Below are 17,357 nucleotides of genomic sequence, written 5' to 3'. Positions count from 1 at the left end.
CGCGGCGAGGCGGGCGGCGCGCGGCAGCAGGGTTGGGCTCTGGCCGGGAGTCTGCCGGGGCAGCGAGGGCTGGGGGCGCGCGCGCGCGCCCGTGCCCGGACCGTCCGCCGCGGCCGCTCGCTCTCCCGTCTCCCGCCTCGTGCCACCGTCTGGGTCAGCCCCCTCGGCCCTTCCGCCCGCCTCCAGCCGCCGGCCCGCAGGTAGGAGGCGGCGCGCGCGCCCAGGGTCGGGAATAGCAGCCGGGGCGCGGGAGGCGCCGCGTGTGGGCGCGCGGGGTGGGAGGGGGGCGCCCCCCAGCGGGCGCAGGCGCGCGGGGCAGCCGGCGCGCGGGTGAGTTTGGGCGAGCGAGCGGCGGGCCGGGCGGCCGGGCTGCAGGGCGCGTGCGTGCGCGGCGGGGCGGGGCGGGGCGGGGCGGGGCGGGGCGAGCGCGGCAGCCTCCCGGGAGGTGCGGGGACCGCGGCCGCGGCCGCCGGGGTGGAGCTCGCCCAGCTGCCCCGCCTGCCTCTCACGGCCCCTAGCCTGCGGGCCGCGTTCCTTCCTTCTCTTCGGGATGGATCATTGCACGCGCGTGAAGTGCCAGGCCCGGGGCCGCGCGCGGAGGGTGCCGTGGTGAACCGACGCCGACGAGGCCCAGCACACTGGGCAGTGACAAGCACGGTGGCGTCGCACGCAGGCCCATTACCGGATCGCTTTTTCCCTTTGGCACTTAACGGTTGATACGTTGCATCCGTATTTTTTGTCTGTGCCGTGCATCTTTACTGCGTGTTTTATCTACGTGACCTGTACCTTAGAGCTGAGTTGTAGACCCCAAATCTTGCGAGTCGTGGGCGATTTTTCAGGAGTAATTCTGACCCTACAAGAATTTTTGCCGCACACGTTGACTTAGAACTTTGCACACACAAACGGGTGTTTGCTATCACAAACGAGGAAGCAAAAATACAGTTTGGCCAAGTGGCAGGGAGAAGGGAACTGCGGAGAGGGTAAGAGGAAGGGCGCGCTGGAGCCCGAGGTGCGGCGGGCGGAGACCTGCTGGAGGATCGCGGGCGGTTAAGCGGGCGGAAGCGGAGGACGAGCGGACCTCCCGGCCACAGCCCGAGCAGAGGTGCCGGCTCCGGACCCCACGCGGAGGCGGGCGGGGAGGGATGCTGCCCCCGCCCCCGGGGCACCTGGCGCCGCGGTCACCCCCGGGCGACCTTGAATCTGCGAGCTCCGCAGAGCCAGAGCCGACGAGCGGCAGGCGGCAGCCCAGCGCAAGCCGGGGAGTCTGGCAAGACCTGGGGGCTCGGACCGACTGCGCTTCCTTTCAACCTCAGGATTTGCCACCAGCGAGGTCTGCCGCCCATGGGTACGCGCTCCCCCACGCGGGGAAGCCTGCCTTGGAATCGCCAATAGCCACGCCTTTCAGCTTGTCAACCTCCTTTGTTTCTTTGAGACTTTGATAGCTGTCTAAAGAATCACCTGCGGGGAACCCCATCCCCGACACCCGCCTCCGTTTCCAGTCACTCAGGCTCGCCTGGAGAAAGGGGAAGGGATGGGAAAAGAGGCAACAATTTTACTTTAGATTAAAATGACACACAAACATTTTTTTTCCGACTCTAATCTTTTGGAGACATCCCCAGAAAGCGTTGCCAGCCGTGATTACACCTAATGTGAGAGCATGAACTAATTTAAGAAGTGAGAGCTGAATAATGAGACTGCGTCCAGGATAGGGGCCATGCAGTAGAGCTGGCAGCTGCAGCGGTGGAGGGTCCCTGGAGATGCACTCACGTAGAACCTACTCGGTCGTTTCACCAGTACCGGCCCTGTCCCGTGTAGCCTGCTTCCATGGAGCTCACAGGCAGGACTGAGATTGCCCAGAGGAGGTTGGTGCCAGCCCCTTCCTCTTCTCTTCCTGGCAGGGCTGTAGCAGGGCAGTGCCCAAGCCTGAGCTGCCATCTACATGCCAGTAATGCTCCATCTTGCATTTCCTATCTCAGCCTCTCTGCAGCCCACACCTACCGTACTGAGGGCCCTCTGGACCTTTTGGAGGGCCCTCATACCTACAGGTATGTTTACCTGACCCATACCTTGTCTCCTTTCTTGCCTTCCAAACTCTGCCCCTTCCTTCTCCTCCTGTTCCAGTGACAACAGCTGCATCCACCTGGGACCCCCACATCTAAACTGATTCCATCTCTGTCCTGTTGTTTGAATCATTCTCATAGGGCTACCTATTTGGCATTCATTTGTCTGGCCTGGGCTATTTCAAGAGCCTTCTAATTTATCACTGAGGGATTAGTACAATAATTGCACCCTGGCTCTGCTGTATACCACTTATCTTCCATTTGATGAATGTCTGTTGAAGCCTAGAGATATGTAACCTCCACTTTTTTTCCAGGGTAGGTAAGACTTCTGTGGCCACCATATTTCAGATTGATCACTCCTCTGGCATTCTCCATCTCTCTTCCACATAGTATGTGTTCAAAAAATAATGAATATTAATTTAATGTTGATAGATATTTACTTCCTGAGTTATGAGGATTAAATGAAATAATATGGAGAGAGGAAAATACATTTGAAATCCCAAAAGCGGGATTCCTGGGTGGCTCAGTGGTTTAGCACCTGCCTTCAGGCCAGGGTGTGATCCTGGGGTCCTGGGATTGAGTCCCGCATGGGGCTCCCTGCATGGAGCCTGCTTCTCCCTCTGCCTGTGTCTCTGCCTCTCTCTCTCTCTCTCTGTGTGTCTTTCATAAATAAATAAATAAAATCTTTAAAAAAAAAAAGAAATCTCAAAAGCAGTCATGTTTATTTTTAGCATTGTCTCATTTCAGACTCAGGATTCTTTTAGCTGCAAGTGAGGAAATGGATTCAAACTGGCTTAAGTATAAGGGACTTTATCTGGTTAACACAAAAAGCCTACAAGTACATCTTGCCAGTGGAAATATGGCTGGATCTACCAGTCAGGGTTATCAAGATCTGCTTTCTGGTTTTGGCTTCATTTTCAGACAACCTGTTTGCTAATGATAGCCCCCTAGATGCTACTATCAACTTAGTCCTAGCAAGAGAGACTACTTTTTCTTCAATATTTGCAGCAAAAGTCTCAGGACTCTTCTTACAGGGGCAGTCTGAGTCACTTGCCCCTTTTTGAACATGGAGAATGGACTGTTCTCCTGAGTAAATTTGGATTTAGGTGTTTTCCTCTGAAAATGGATTTGGTGTTAGCTGCACACTGTCTAGCCCGGGGTGGGGAGGGTTCTCCAAAGAAAAATTGCAGAAGGGATGCTGGGCAGCAGAAACAGTACATGTCTATTTTAGTCTCTCTCAGAGGGTCAGCTGCAATATATTTCACCCCAAAACAGCCAGTGATGAAGACGGATACAGTAGCCAAAACAATAGATATGTTTGTCTTGATCCTTTTCAATCTTCGAGATGTCAGTTAAACATGAAATTAGATGCTATCAACCATGACGTTACCTAAGGGTTAGCTTTAAAGCCTACATGCACTTTGAATGGTAGAGCTAGATAAATGTAAATAATTAAGTAATTGTAACATTCTATTCTAAAAAGGTTATTTTGACAACATTATGTCGGAATTGACTTTTTTCTATTTATTTTTTAGGCTCCTAAAAAGAGAAAAATTTCATTTCTTTGTGGATAGGCTCCTAAAATTCTTCATCATTTATCCATTAATAAAAACAAATGGAAATTTGAGAGAGAAAGTCCCAGAAATAAAACGACTGAGTTAGGTCATATTTGAAATTTAAGACTATAGGGTTTAACCTACTAAGATTCTTCTGGTGTTGAAATATTGGTAAAATATTATAAAAACATCTATCTGAAGCTTTTAAAGTAATGTATTATAGAGATTTAGGCAACTACAAGATTGCAAATAATGAATGTGTACTGTTGCTGTTATAGCCTTTACCTGGTGCTTTAAATTTGGCTTTCTGTTTCAGTGAAGCAAAAGGTTTATTACTTTTCACTGCATCCTGAATTTCCCACCACAGTGCATTTTGAGAAATGAATATAACAGCTTTCTTGATCCCGCCCACCTCACACCTTGGGAAAAAAGCAATCCTCTATTGTTGGAATAAGGGAACATTTTCAGGAAAGGGGGAATATTTTGTCATAGGATGTGCAGTGAACTCATCCTTTTATTAAATCAAAATGGATTCTCTAGTGTTTATATACACCAAGCAGCATTTCTTCTTAGTCCTGTGGTTCAAAGGCCCAAACGGTGTAATTCCCTGCTATTTAGTTGATTTGCCCATAAAGCAGAAGAGAATGGCTAGTTTGTTCTGAAGTGTTAAGTTTAGGCTTTTGAGGGTCAAGGTCATTTCAAATTAAAGCTTGGATCTATACTATATAAAAATGATTCTAAGTTCTACAAAGTATGAAATAAAATTTTAAATTATTTCTTCTTCTTCTTCTTCTTCTTCTTCTTCTTCTTCTTCTTCTTCTTCTTCTTCTTCTTCTTCTTCTTCTTCCTCTTCATTACCTACTCAGATTCATTTTTAAATGCAACATTTCTTCTGTTCAAGTTTTAAAAGTTACATTACAAAATAAACTTTATAATTGGACACTTATTAAATGCAGGATTACTTTTTAATGAAGGCCAGTTTTGTGGTAACATTTTAATTCTTTTTTAAAAAAAACCTTGGATCTTAAAAAGATCAAAGGGTATATTCAAAATATCTTTAGTTCTTATGTTAATACCAAATTATGCATTTTCTAGCCTCTGTTCAAAAGGAGAGACTGTGTGTCTTCTAATTTGGGAGATACTGGCACCATTTTTAAAATGATACCCTGAATCTGCTGTGGTATGTGCTGTTAGGAATTTTATATGAAGCTGTTGTTCACGTACATGCCATTAAGATCAACGGAAAAAAAAAACACAGAAAATAATGTAATCCTACAGAGCTGCTCTTGAGAGAAAAGTCACATAGGTAACATCAAACAGTAGTTGGAATTTTTCCAAGAAGTAATTATCTGTGTGCTTTTGGGGTGGTTGATGAGGGGGACAAAGCAAGGTTTGGCCAATTCAGCAAACATTTATTGAGTGCCTGCATTGCTTGAGACACTGTTTTGGATCTGTGGCTGCTGCAAAGATGAATCACACATGCTTCCGGCCCTCCAGCATCTTGCCGTAGTGGTAGCCAGAGATTCGTACCTGGAGAACCTCCACTTAAGACTTCTAGGTGTCCTCAGAAGGCTTCTGAGTAGTGGGACTACCTAAGTTCTCATGTGGTAGCTTTGATTATTCTCTGTATTTGTTTACTTTTAAGCTGTAATCAGAAGGTAACCAAAAATTACACACACACACACACACACACACACACACGAAATTAATAGATTAGGGACCATTCAAATAAATCTTTCAGGTATGTACATCATATGCATTTGACATTTGTCAAAGACGTGGTGAGCGTTGTCATCATTGGTGGCTGGCTGGGCTAACCTTTTCCCAAACTTAATAGGGATCTTAGGGAAATTTCCTGGATTTTGCATTCATTAACAATCATATAGACGTCCTGCAGCTCAGCATGCTCTCAGGATGGGATCTTAGAGAAAAGTCTATTGAACTGGAAGACTCTTTGGACCATAGGCTTCTGTGTTACCAGGATTTTAAACAAAAGGAAGAATTTAAATAGAACTTGAAGGGGGGAAATGCAGAAGAAAGAGCTTTTGTTTTTTATTTTTTAAAGTTGAATTGTAGTTGACACACAATGTCACATTAGTTTTATCTGTACAACATAGTGATTCGACAAGTCTATACATTATGCTGTGCTCACCACAAGCACAGCTGCCATCTGTCACCATACAACACTATTCCAGTACCACTGACTATATTTTCTCTGCTGTGTACCTTTTGTCCCATGGCTTATGCATTCCGTAACTCAAAGCCTCCACCTTCCACTCCCCTTCACCCATTTTTCTCACCTTTCTCCCCTCTAGCAACCACTGTTCTCTCATTTGTGTGTGTGTTTCTGCTTTTTTTTGTTCATTTGTTTTTCAGATAGTACATATAAGTGAAATCATATAGTATTTGTCTTCCTCTGATCTTTTCACTTAGCATAATACTGTCTAGGTCCATCCAAGTTGTTGCAAATGGCAAGGTCTTGTTCTTTTTTATGGCTGCATAATATTCCATTTTATGGCTGCATGTATTCTACTACATGTATATGTGTATATATATATATATAAAACATCTTCTTTTCCCATTTATCTATTGATGGACACTCAGATTGCTTCCATATCTTGACTATTATAAATAATGCTTCAATAAACATAATAATGTCTATATCTTTTTGAATTAGTGTTTTCATTTTCTTTGGGTATTTGCCAGTAGGAGAATTATTGGATCATATGGTATTTCTGTTTTTAAGTTTTCAAGAAACCTCCATACTGTTCTCCACAATGGCTGCACCAATTTACATTCCTACCAAGAGTGCATAAGGATTCCTTTTCCTCTACATCATCACCAGCGCTTGTTATTTCTTCTCTTTTTGGTAGTAGCCATTCTGACAGGTGTGAGGTGATATCTCGTTATGGGGTTTTGATTTGCATTTCCCTGATGATGATTCATGTGTCTGTTGGTCCTCGATATATCTTCTTTGGGAAATGTGTATTCAGGTCCTCTGCCCACTTTTAATCAGATTATTTGTTTAGGGTTTTTGTGCTTTTAAAAATTATTTGCCCAAAATGATATTTTCTGGTAGACTTCTTAGAAATTAGGTCAGAGGAGCATGCTTAGTTTTGCTTTTTTTGCATCAGGCCTCAGCGATAGTTATGTGATTGAGCTCTCTAGTGCTGGGCTCCCCTACCGCTGAGCCACACTCTGCCTTCTCTCTTCTCGCCCCTAGAAGCTGATCCCTTCCAATTGGCTTCAATTTTTGCCAGTGGAAGGTATAAACAGAGGAGCAGAGAGAAGTTGGGATATTTCTTCCTGTTCTCTCCCTGCATCAGTGCAGGTAGTATGAAGCAATGACCCTGAAGCAATCTGGTGGTTGCTTCCCCTTTTCAGGATTATAGCTGTTCAGTGACCCTTCCTCTTTTCTTGGGCTCCAGCTCTCATGCCAGTAGCATTCTCCTCCCTTTGTATCTTCTGCCTGAGGTTGGGGGATTTTCCAGTCCCTGGGTTCTTAGCATCTTGTGTTGATTCCCCTGACCTGCCAACACCTCTGTAGGTTGTCCCTTCATTAAAAATCTCTCCATCTGAACTATCTGTGTTTAATTTTGTTTCCTCCTGGGATCTCAGTGATGCACTATACCAGAACAAAATCTTGCTTCACCTTCAGAAACAACAGATTTGATACATTTTATTCTCTTGGTGAACCATTAGTTGTTTAATTATTTGTTGTATCATAGAAAATCACTATGAATTAAACCCTAATTTATTGCAAAATCAGATACACAATACCAAAGTTGTTTATTTCAAACAAAACCATTCATGTCGAGTTTAAAAAATTAACTTCTGATAAATGTATTATGCTATTTTCAGAATATTAAAATGAAAATATTAAAAGAAGTATTCTTTGAAGTAGCAAATGCTAAATCTCCCAAGCAAATTACATCCTATCCAACTACAACACAAGAATATATGTTAATATCTTGAAAAAAATATAGTATTATTTTGTGAACTCATAAAGCTATTTTGAGTTTTTAAAATGTGAAAACCTTACCAAAATGTGTTTTATTATTGGGAAAGTATAACAATTACTATTTACTTTTGAAGCTTGTGAACTTTTATCTGTGCATATTCTGAGCAATAAGGATTTCATTATTGTTATATAACATAGATAATATTTTATTTTTTTCATAGATAATATTTTAGATTTTAAAATACCAGATTGAAAGGAAGCCACGACAAAGTATATTTCAATGTATAGGGACTTATGAGGGAATCCTTTATTAGTCCATTAAAAAAATTTTTTAAGATGTTTATTTTTTGTAGGTAATCTCTTGGCACAATGTGGGGCTGGAACTCACAACCCTGAGATTGAGAGTCACATGTTCTACCAACTGAGCTACCAGGTGCACCCTAGTCCATTTCATTTAATTATCCATTTCACACCAACTGCCCAGCATTGTTTGAGGTCTTTACCAAAACAATACAAAGGCTAGTTAGGAAACATAAAGCAATTAGAAAGCAATCGTTGGCAAGTAAACTATCCATGAGTGGCAACGAAACTTAGAATGAATTTAATGAAAATCTCTATTAAGTCTTGGTGTTTATCGGCCTAGAAGAACAGCCTAGGTGAATTCCTATTTTTTCTGGTTGATGTGGTAACATACTGTATAGTATAACTTTTTAAGTAACTATACATGTACCAAAATTTTACCTGTGGTTTTGTCACTGTGTTATAAAGTTTCATGAATAGTCCATTCTCACTTACTGGGAAATTGATCCCAATAACTAAGGCACCAATAATAATACCAAGATGACAGAGTATTATTGTAGCAAGACTTTTCTTGCCTTTTTAGATAAATAAATATCAGAATTTAGGATCTTTAACCTGGGGTATCCTTTTTTTCATTGAGAGATAATTGACACATAACATTATATTAGTTTTAGGTGTACAACATAATTATTCAATATTTATTACATATTGAGAAATGATCACCAGAATGAGTCTAATTAATATCCATCACCAAATATGGTTATAATTTTTTTCTTGTGATGAGAACTTTTAAGATATACTCTCTTAGCAACTTTCAAATACACAATACAATATTGTTTTTTTTTTAAAGATTTTATTTATTTATTCATGAGAGACAGAGAGAGAGAGAGACACAGAGACACAGGCAGAGGGAGAAGCAGGCTCCATGCAGGGAGCTGAAGGCGGGACTCGATCCCGGGACTCCAGGATCACGCCCTAGAAGGCAGGCACTAAACCACTGAGCTACCCTGGGATCCCCCACAATACAATATTATTAACTATGGTCACCATGCTATCCATTACATCCCCAGGACTTACTTATTTTATAACTGGAATGTTGTACCTTTTGACTGCCTTCACCCATTTTGCCCAACCCCCCACCATGGAGTGTCTTGAACCTTAAATATTGAACCTTAAGTTTTATTGAATTAGCTGCCTACATTTTACAGATTGGGACCCAAGAAGGTTAAGCTCTCTTGAGTCCATGCAACATGTTGCCTCTAAAACCAGAATGCAAAGGCTAAAACCCCATGCCCATGCCTAGTAGGCAAGAGCCCTTTGATATTCTACATAACTCTTTGTGTGTTTAGTTTTCTCATCAAATGAGTAGAAATAAAATAAGCATCTACCCTAAGGGCTGATTTTTAAGGATGGAATGAGATAATCCACACGATTAGCCTGAACTAAAATATCATTTTACTGCTACTGCTCTTTTCCTGCCTGAGTGTCCAGGTAGAAGCAATGCCAAAATTAGAACCCCAGGTACCAACCTCCACTGCCTCAGGCTTGCTCCAGACTCACCTTGAGGTTGACCAGGCACTCACCTAGCTCTTTTCCAGGGGTTTTCCTTCTGTTGCAGTACTAAAGTTCAGGCAATAATGACTTTGTTCCATTTTGGTAGATATATTTCATTGAAAGTCCTCACACCCACATTTAAAACAAAGACAACTTATATATGCCAATAACGATATACACAGTTGACCTAGCTTCAGAAACACATCATGCACTATCTTTATATTTTCTATATTTATTCATTCATTCAACTAATGTGTGTTGACCACCCACTATGTGACAGGTATTTGTTGTGGGGATCAGGGATACATCAGTGAATAAAACTGAGAAGACTTGCTGCCTTCTATGGTTGATACCTGGGAAGAGATTTGATTTTGTGGCAACCGTGTTCTTCTATCTGTAATATCAAGCTAAATTGTCCACATCTTGTTGGTGCACACAATTATGAGACTACAAGTTTTTTTTCCTGTGAAATATCCTTAAATATACCAACTCAGGAAATTGGCTATTTTTTAAATGACATTACCATTTTTTTTTCATTTCTATCTTGGTGTTTAATCAGAAAATCATATATGTTGATAAATTTATGTTGTCATTTCCATTTTTAAATTCAAGAGACTTCAAGGACTATGAATCTGGCTGCCTAAAAATGAAAGGTGAAGGTACTCATTATGTTGCAGTGGCACATTTTGTCAATTGAGAGTGGTTTACTTATTTTTAGTCTATGAAAAGTTTTAAAAATAAAATTTAATGTACCCTTTAAATATTCCTTGTTTTAAAGATACTCCATTTTAAAACATGCCAAAAAAAGAATTTGATGTCTGTGTTTGAGGTCAAAAATAGGGGACATAGAGATTGTTTTTCTGCTTTGGCCTGCCTTCCTTCCCTCCTTCCTTTCTGCCAATGCCTGTCTGACCTTCAGCACACTCTGGGACTCAGGAAGTGTGTGTGTGTGTACATCCCCTTTGGAGGAGCTTCAATCTTCCCACTCCTATGACTACATGAATACTTTTTGTATGGCTTTCTTTTCTCACAACTGAGTACTCCCCTCCCAACCCCCTTAGGGAATAGGGAAGAGAGGTTCTGACATTGTGCTTGTGTAAACATAATTGAGAGCTTTCCATGTCTCTTGCATCTTCATAAGTGATTTTTTGTATTATGCTGGGACAGTATTTCTTTAAATAGAATATTCTCCCATGGAAATCGCCCACAATGCTGAGAGTACACCTTGCAAAAGGTGAGTCTAGAATATAGGGTGCATCCTCAGCATTGCCTAAAGACTGAAGTTAGGCTCTCTGGAACATCAAAAACAAATTTATAGCAGTTCATTAGTATAGTGCAAGGAATCATGAACACAGTGTGCTGCCATTACCCATGGAGAAGACAGAGTTACCAAGCGAGTGCAGATATGAGGCTCTGAAGATGAAGCTGCTTACAAGGGCTCTCATTTATTCTAGAAAAACCCACTTGCCTATTTTGAACCACTTTTCTTCAGAGCATATGTCTCACTGTGCAACCAAAAGGGTGTTTATATCCTAGTCACTTGGCAAAAATTCTGTCATTGCTTCAGAGAGATCCATTTTAAGCCTGAAGCATGGAGCTGAGAAATAGATGGGCTTTGGTTGTCTGAAGAAATGACCCTCAGTGCAAATTTAGACAGTTACTTTTTCTTTTCCCCATAATATTGTTGCTGGATGGAACTACATTTTTTAAAGTAGAAGATAAGTAGAGTCCTAAATCAGTTTGGTTTTCTCACTCATTTGAAATGAGATTTGTTTCTATTCAATGAGATGAGAAAAATTGGGAACTTTTCATATTTCCATTGGCCGCTGAATTATTTCCATTGAAACATATTTCCTCATGTACTTGAGACAGTTTCCAAACAATTGCTCTTTAAAAGTCTATCTGATACTCAATGGGAAGAAGGCAGATACAAAATTATATTTATAGGACACATTTTTAGAAGATGTACTTAGAGAAGATGACTGGTAGGGTGTATGTCAACATGTTGATTGATTATTATCTTTAGTTAAGATTGTAATTATTTCTACCTTCTTTATAGTTTTGGTGTTTTTCCATTCTCAGACTTATTTTTAATGCAGGTTTCTTAAATGCCTAAAAGAGAATTTCCCTTTAACAATATTAAAATAGACATAATGTCCATTGGTACCATCAAGGCATTTCCCCTTTTCCTTCACCTTGTAAACCACACATGAAGATGCTCACAGGAGTGCCTCTCAAATAGGCCAGGATTTGCATTCATCAATAAATCATTTGTAATTAGAAGTCTTTTCTATCCAAAACAAATATATATCTTTCAAGAGTATTTCTCTTTTGTGAATGATGTTTGACATCTTAGAAGCTAGGACTAAACCTTTATTATGTGCATTGCTATAGTTAAAGCATTAGTTTGTAGGGTAAGCTCAAGGTTACGTGCTTAAGAAAAGCTCAGGTTAATCCCATTAGGAAAATCATTTTATTCATAAATCTTTGGCTGTTGAAAAGACCATTGGGAGCCAATACTGTTTGTATAGCTGGATAGAATTTAGTATATTTGACAATTAGCAATACAAAAAAATAGTCTTCATTTGCACTGTGCTATCTATTTAAAAATGAACAAGCCTTTCACAGAGAACTATGTCAGTTCACCTCAGCATGAGGCTTTTGGGTAGTTATATCAAATTTTTGGATGCCAAAATGTAGTCTGGCAGAGATAAACTGATTTGCCCAAGGTCATTCATCTGGCAGAGGTGGATTATTTTCTTTTCCCCAGCTCCAAAATCCTGTATACTTTGTACTGCAACATTGCCCCTCCAGCAAGGCACCCTTGCTGACTCCAGTGATGTGGGGTAGTGGTTCTAGCTAGGAGTTAGCTATTGTTGACTTTAAATATGAAATCTTTTTTTTTTCCTATGAAGCAATGACGTTTAGTTTTTAGGATGATAAACCTTTCTCCCTTTTTTCTTCTTTCTCCTTGTTTCTCCTAAATACTGTTCCATATATATTGCTGCCAGAAACAGATTATTGGCATTCATGTTATGTTTTTCCATACCTTTTAATCATTTCTACAGCTGTTCGCATGACAACAATTATATTTCCACTTTTTAAAAAATGTTACAAAGATGCACAGAGAAAAGAGAAAAGCAAAGGAATAAACTACAAGCAATTATGTAAGTGATACTTTTGTGATCTGACATTTTGGGAAATGTTACTGTTACTGCAACTACCTTTTATTATCTAGGTTTTAACCTTTTAGTGGATGACATGCCTTAATCTTTATCATAGCTTAATGATAGGGCGCTTATTTTTCTAATTTTTACACCGTCCAAATTTCTTTTATTTTTCTAAAGATTTCATTCATTCATTCATTCATTCATTCATTCAAGATTGAGAGTGAGCATTAGCCAGGGGAGGGGCAGAGGGAGAAGGGGAAGTAAAAGCAGGCACTCTACTGAGTAGGGAGCCCAAGGCCCCACATGGAGCTTGACATGGGGCTTAATACTAGGACCCTATGGTCATGACCTGAGGTGAAGCCAGACACTTACCCAATTGAGCCTCCCAGACACCCCTATACTATTTAAATGTCTTAACCGCAGGAAGAATGCTTACTTTGTGCCAGGTTACATGATGGTGCCTATAAATAGATCTGTACAATTTACCAATATGTCCTTTTACAAAACTAATATAGACTTTACTGAGAAGTAAACTGACACTGTACCAAATGAGCTGGTGGGCTTAAATGTGTAGATTGTACTCACTGTTCTTACCAATTTATCAGCATTTGATGACCTACCTAGTGACTTTATTTGTGGATTATTTATATTACCTTGTCATTCAGAGATTTAAGTTTCAAATTTTAAAAGTCTCATTTCATGGAGATATGAATGTTTCTTTCTCATCACTTAATAAGAAATCCTCTATTCTGTTGCCCCTTCTTTCTCCCCACCTTTGCACCTACCAGTATTTGCAAGCTGACTGGCTTGACATGTCCATGACACTACTCAGAGAGCCTCATCTTATAAATACCAAGCTCATTTTCCTAGAGGTTTTGAACAAGATAGAATATGACCTTTCTTCATGTGATGCATTTAGATTAGTGATTTTGGAAAGTGTCATGTGACTTTCGTATCACACAGACATGGAAGTCACTCAAAGATCATGTTTTGGGGTAGAAACACCCAAACATCTAAACTTTTAACATAATGAACTTATTAAAATTTAAAACTTGGTTAATAATAAATTTGAGATGTGTAAGATTTTGCTTAAGGTGTGTTTTTGTTTTACTCTTGCTTTGCTTTCCAAAATGCATCTGCTTTATCTTTATATTATATGAGGATCCTAGCATGATAGAATGCGCCTGAGAGAATAGCGTAGGTGAGCATACTTGAACAAAATTTAGTGTAGGCACATTTGTGTATTTAGTTTATACACTTTACAAATTCTTACTGTATAATTATTATGAATTTGGCTATCAAATTACATTTTCTTTTGTTAACTCTGTAAATTAGAAATGTACTCATTTATTTAGCAAAGTAGAGGGAAAGAAAATGGCAGAAGTTTAAACCAGAATGTTTAAACCAGAATGATCTGATAATCTAAAACAATGTCCTTTTTCTTCTCCTCAGTGTTTCCTCCTCAAAGTCCAGTTTACTCTTAGAAGTCTATTCCAACAGGCACCATGTCATAGTGAACCATGGTTTTAATATACTTTGAAAACTGGTACATCTGTTCTGTAAATCAGTATACCAATTTTAGCCTCTTTACAAAGTACAAAGGAGACTTTACTAACCAGAGAAATCTAGAACTTAGTAATTCAAATACCATTCAAAACACATATTTATCTAATAACTGGAACTAAATGTTAGGCCTCATGGCAGCTAGCTCAACAGCTAAACAAGTGTTAATAATAGGATAAGCCCACTGTATCCAGAGCAAAGAGAAGCATACCATGTTTACATATCCAAATCACTTACCTTCTATGCTCTGATTTTAGCCCTCTGGACTCATGACTGTTGCAGCAAGTGGTTGTTTTCGGTGCCTTCAACCTCCATAGTATACTGTATATTGTATATATTGCTTTTAGCAGCTACTACAAGTACCAAGTACCAGGCTAAATTCTCTACATGCAGTGGTTAGTTAATCATTGGAATAATCTTATGATTGTTTTTTTTTTTAATCTCATTTTGCAGATGAGGAACCCAGGATAAATAGATTGCCCAAGACCTCCCAGAGCCCTGCCAGAATGTGTTGAACAGGGATTTCAACCTGTCTAGTCAGACTCTAGAGGCAGTGCTCTTTAACTGTTGCAACTCGTCTCTTCCAGGCATGCATCGCATGAGCCTCATAGCCAACTTTATGAGATATGTAGTATGGATAGAATTACTACTATTTTACAGATGGCAAAACTGAGATCCAGAGATTTCTAGTGACCATGAGCAGTGGCACTGGCCTATAAACTCTATGCCAGGTAGTCTTCTCTCCTATAGCACTGCAACTCCTCAGATTTCTTCTTCTGACACTGGCAAGGGTGTGTTCTATATATTGATATTTCTAGTTTGGAATGAAACATTCTGTGGGTTTTCATCTTGATCAGTAACCCATCTACACTGCACCCCACTGCAGTAGGGATGGCCTACCTCTAAACATGGCATCTGTTTGTTCCCACCTCACTCCCAGAACTATAACAGGTAGAGCTGGCCAGATATAACAGGGGTGCTTTGTCTTGGTCACCGACCACTTCCCCCTTCTCTGGCTTTTATTTGACAGGGACATTCCTTCCCCTTTTTTAGTTCATTACTGTCCTTATACCATAAATACTTCCCCACCGTAAAAATAGAAAAGAAGCTGTGAGTCATTTACACGTTAGCATAAATGTGCCTTCATGATTTCATCAAGGCTGCTGGTGCCTAACTCTTTAACTGCAGAATGAAAGTCTCTGGACTATCCTGGTTTCCTTCCTGAGAAGGATCAACTGGGAGTTGGTCTAGACATCAGGACCACCACAGACTTATTACCCAGAAATACATGGACTACATAATTGTTGCAGATCAGCACCTAGGGCAGCTTTTTCTAACCAATGGGACTCTTAGCTCCTGCTCTCTCTTCCCCTCTCTGCTGCGCCAGGTAGACTCTTGCCCTCACCCTCTTCCAACTTGTCAGGAATCCAGAGAACATACTCCATTCTATTAATGATCACATATTCTTTTCTCTTCCTGGGGTCCATAGCATGATGAGTGCTGCCCTCAGGAGCAGCACAAGCTTTTAGCATAGCTCTTCAGCAGATGGCTGTATATGGGAAGGCTGGATGTGATTGGTTGTGTGTGTGTGTGTGTGTGTGTGTGTGTAGAGTAGGAAAGCCCTTAGAGGAAGGGAATGCATCTGACTTGCAGCCCCATCACTGGAGCACTCTCTTACTTTGTGTTCCCCCCAGAAGCAGACCTGGAGATAAGGATTCAGGTGCAAGTGGCATATATGCAAGGTGACTCCATGAAGCACTGGTGAGAGAGTGGAGAAGTGAAGCAAGGAAAGAAAGACGGTCAGAGGGGCATTCATGAGTGTTTAGCACCGTGGACAGCCCATTGGAGAACTCTGGGGGTGCCTCAGCATTACTGCCCCTTTCCCTGAGGGCTAAGAGGTAAGAATCTTCCACAGATTCCCCTTAGTCACTGGTGAGAGCTGCTGGGTGGCAGTTATTATTTCCCAACAATTCTCATGTACCCCTTTGGGTCATAGAGTCTTTCTTTAGTTTCTTTGTTTCATAAAGGCAGAGATCCAGCCATTAAAGTGGGAATACACTGACATGTAGCTGTGGGCAGAGTACCCATATGCTTCTGCTTCACGTGTTTTAGGAGGTCGAAGGAGTTCAGAGAGCCTTACCTACCAAGCCTTACCTACCTAAAAACCCTGTCTTTAACAAGGGTTTCTGTGTCTCTGCACTGAAGATTAAATTATTCATTTCTGAAAAGCCGTTCAGCACTGGTAGTTATATTAGGTACAGAGAATTAGCAACAAAGAAAGGGGGAAAATGCCAAGCAGTTGGTTTGGTTGAACACAAGTAAAGACTCTTATAGTCATTGGCTTAGACAGCTTATTATTAATGGCTATTACAATGCTGCATAATAATAATTATGCATGTCATTAAATATGTGTCTGATTAACTTTGTCATAAAATTTATGACAATATTAAGCTTTATTCACATGCTCAACCTTCATAATTTATTGCTTATATAGCATAGTTATGACTTTAAAAAATCTCCAAGACACTGTTGGTTTGATGACTACTTTCTTATCCATAAGTCTAGTTTATCCATTCATTTGGAATTTCCATATTACATGAGTCACCAACTCTGCTTCTGCTACTGCCCATGGCAAAGCAATTTCACTTGCCCTGTTATTGTGGCTGAGAGGATCTCCTCCCTTATGGTGTGAGTTCTCTCATCATATATTACTGATTAATTCAACCAACATTTATTTGGCCCCAGTCATATTACATTCATTCAGATGGTATGAATTTACATGTGGATTAGAACCTATCTGTCCTCAAAGGGCTCATGGTTTAGTAGAGTATGGCACCTCCTTATAGATGACTATTCAAGAAGGGAGCAAACATGAATAAAGAACCAGGCATCTTCTGTTTCCATAGGTATGCAATAACAAAGCTGTTCTTATATTTGGTTTCCAGAAAACATCTCTAAAGCTACCAGTCATCATTTTGTGCCTTCAACAATGAGTAGCACTGTAGGATAGTGCTTATTACATGGCCTTAGCTTTTCATGCTGGCTGGGAATTTGATAAATGAAAGTCATTCACTGGTAAAATGTACTTCCTTTAGCCAAGTGCACAGTGGTAGCCCTTTCTAGAATCTAAGTCTAAAGATGCCATCCATCAGACTCCATGCCTATGCACTTCTTAACAATAAAGTAACTAAAA

Source organism: Canis lupus, chromosome 2 (genome assembly GCF_003254725.2).
Source record: "Canis lupus dingo isolate Sandy chromosome 2, ASM325472v2, whole genome shotgun sequence".
NCBI classification, from domain to species: Eukaryota; Metazoa; Chordata; class Mammalia; order Carnivora; family Canidae; genus Canis; species Canis lupus.
This window is presented reverse-complemented; position numbering follows the sequence as displayed.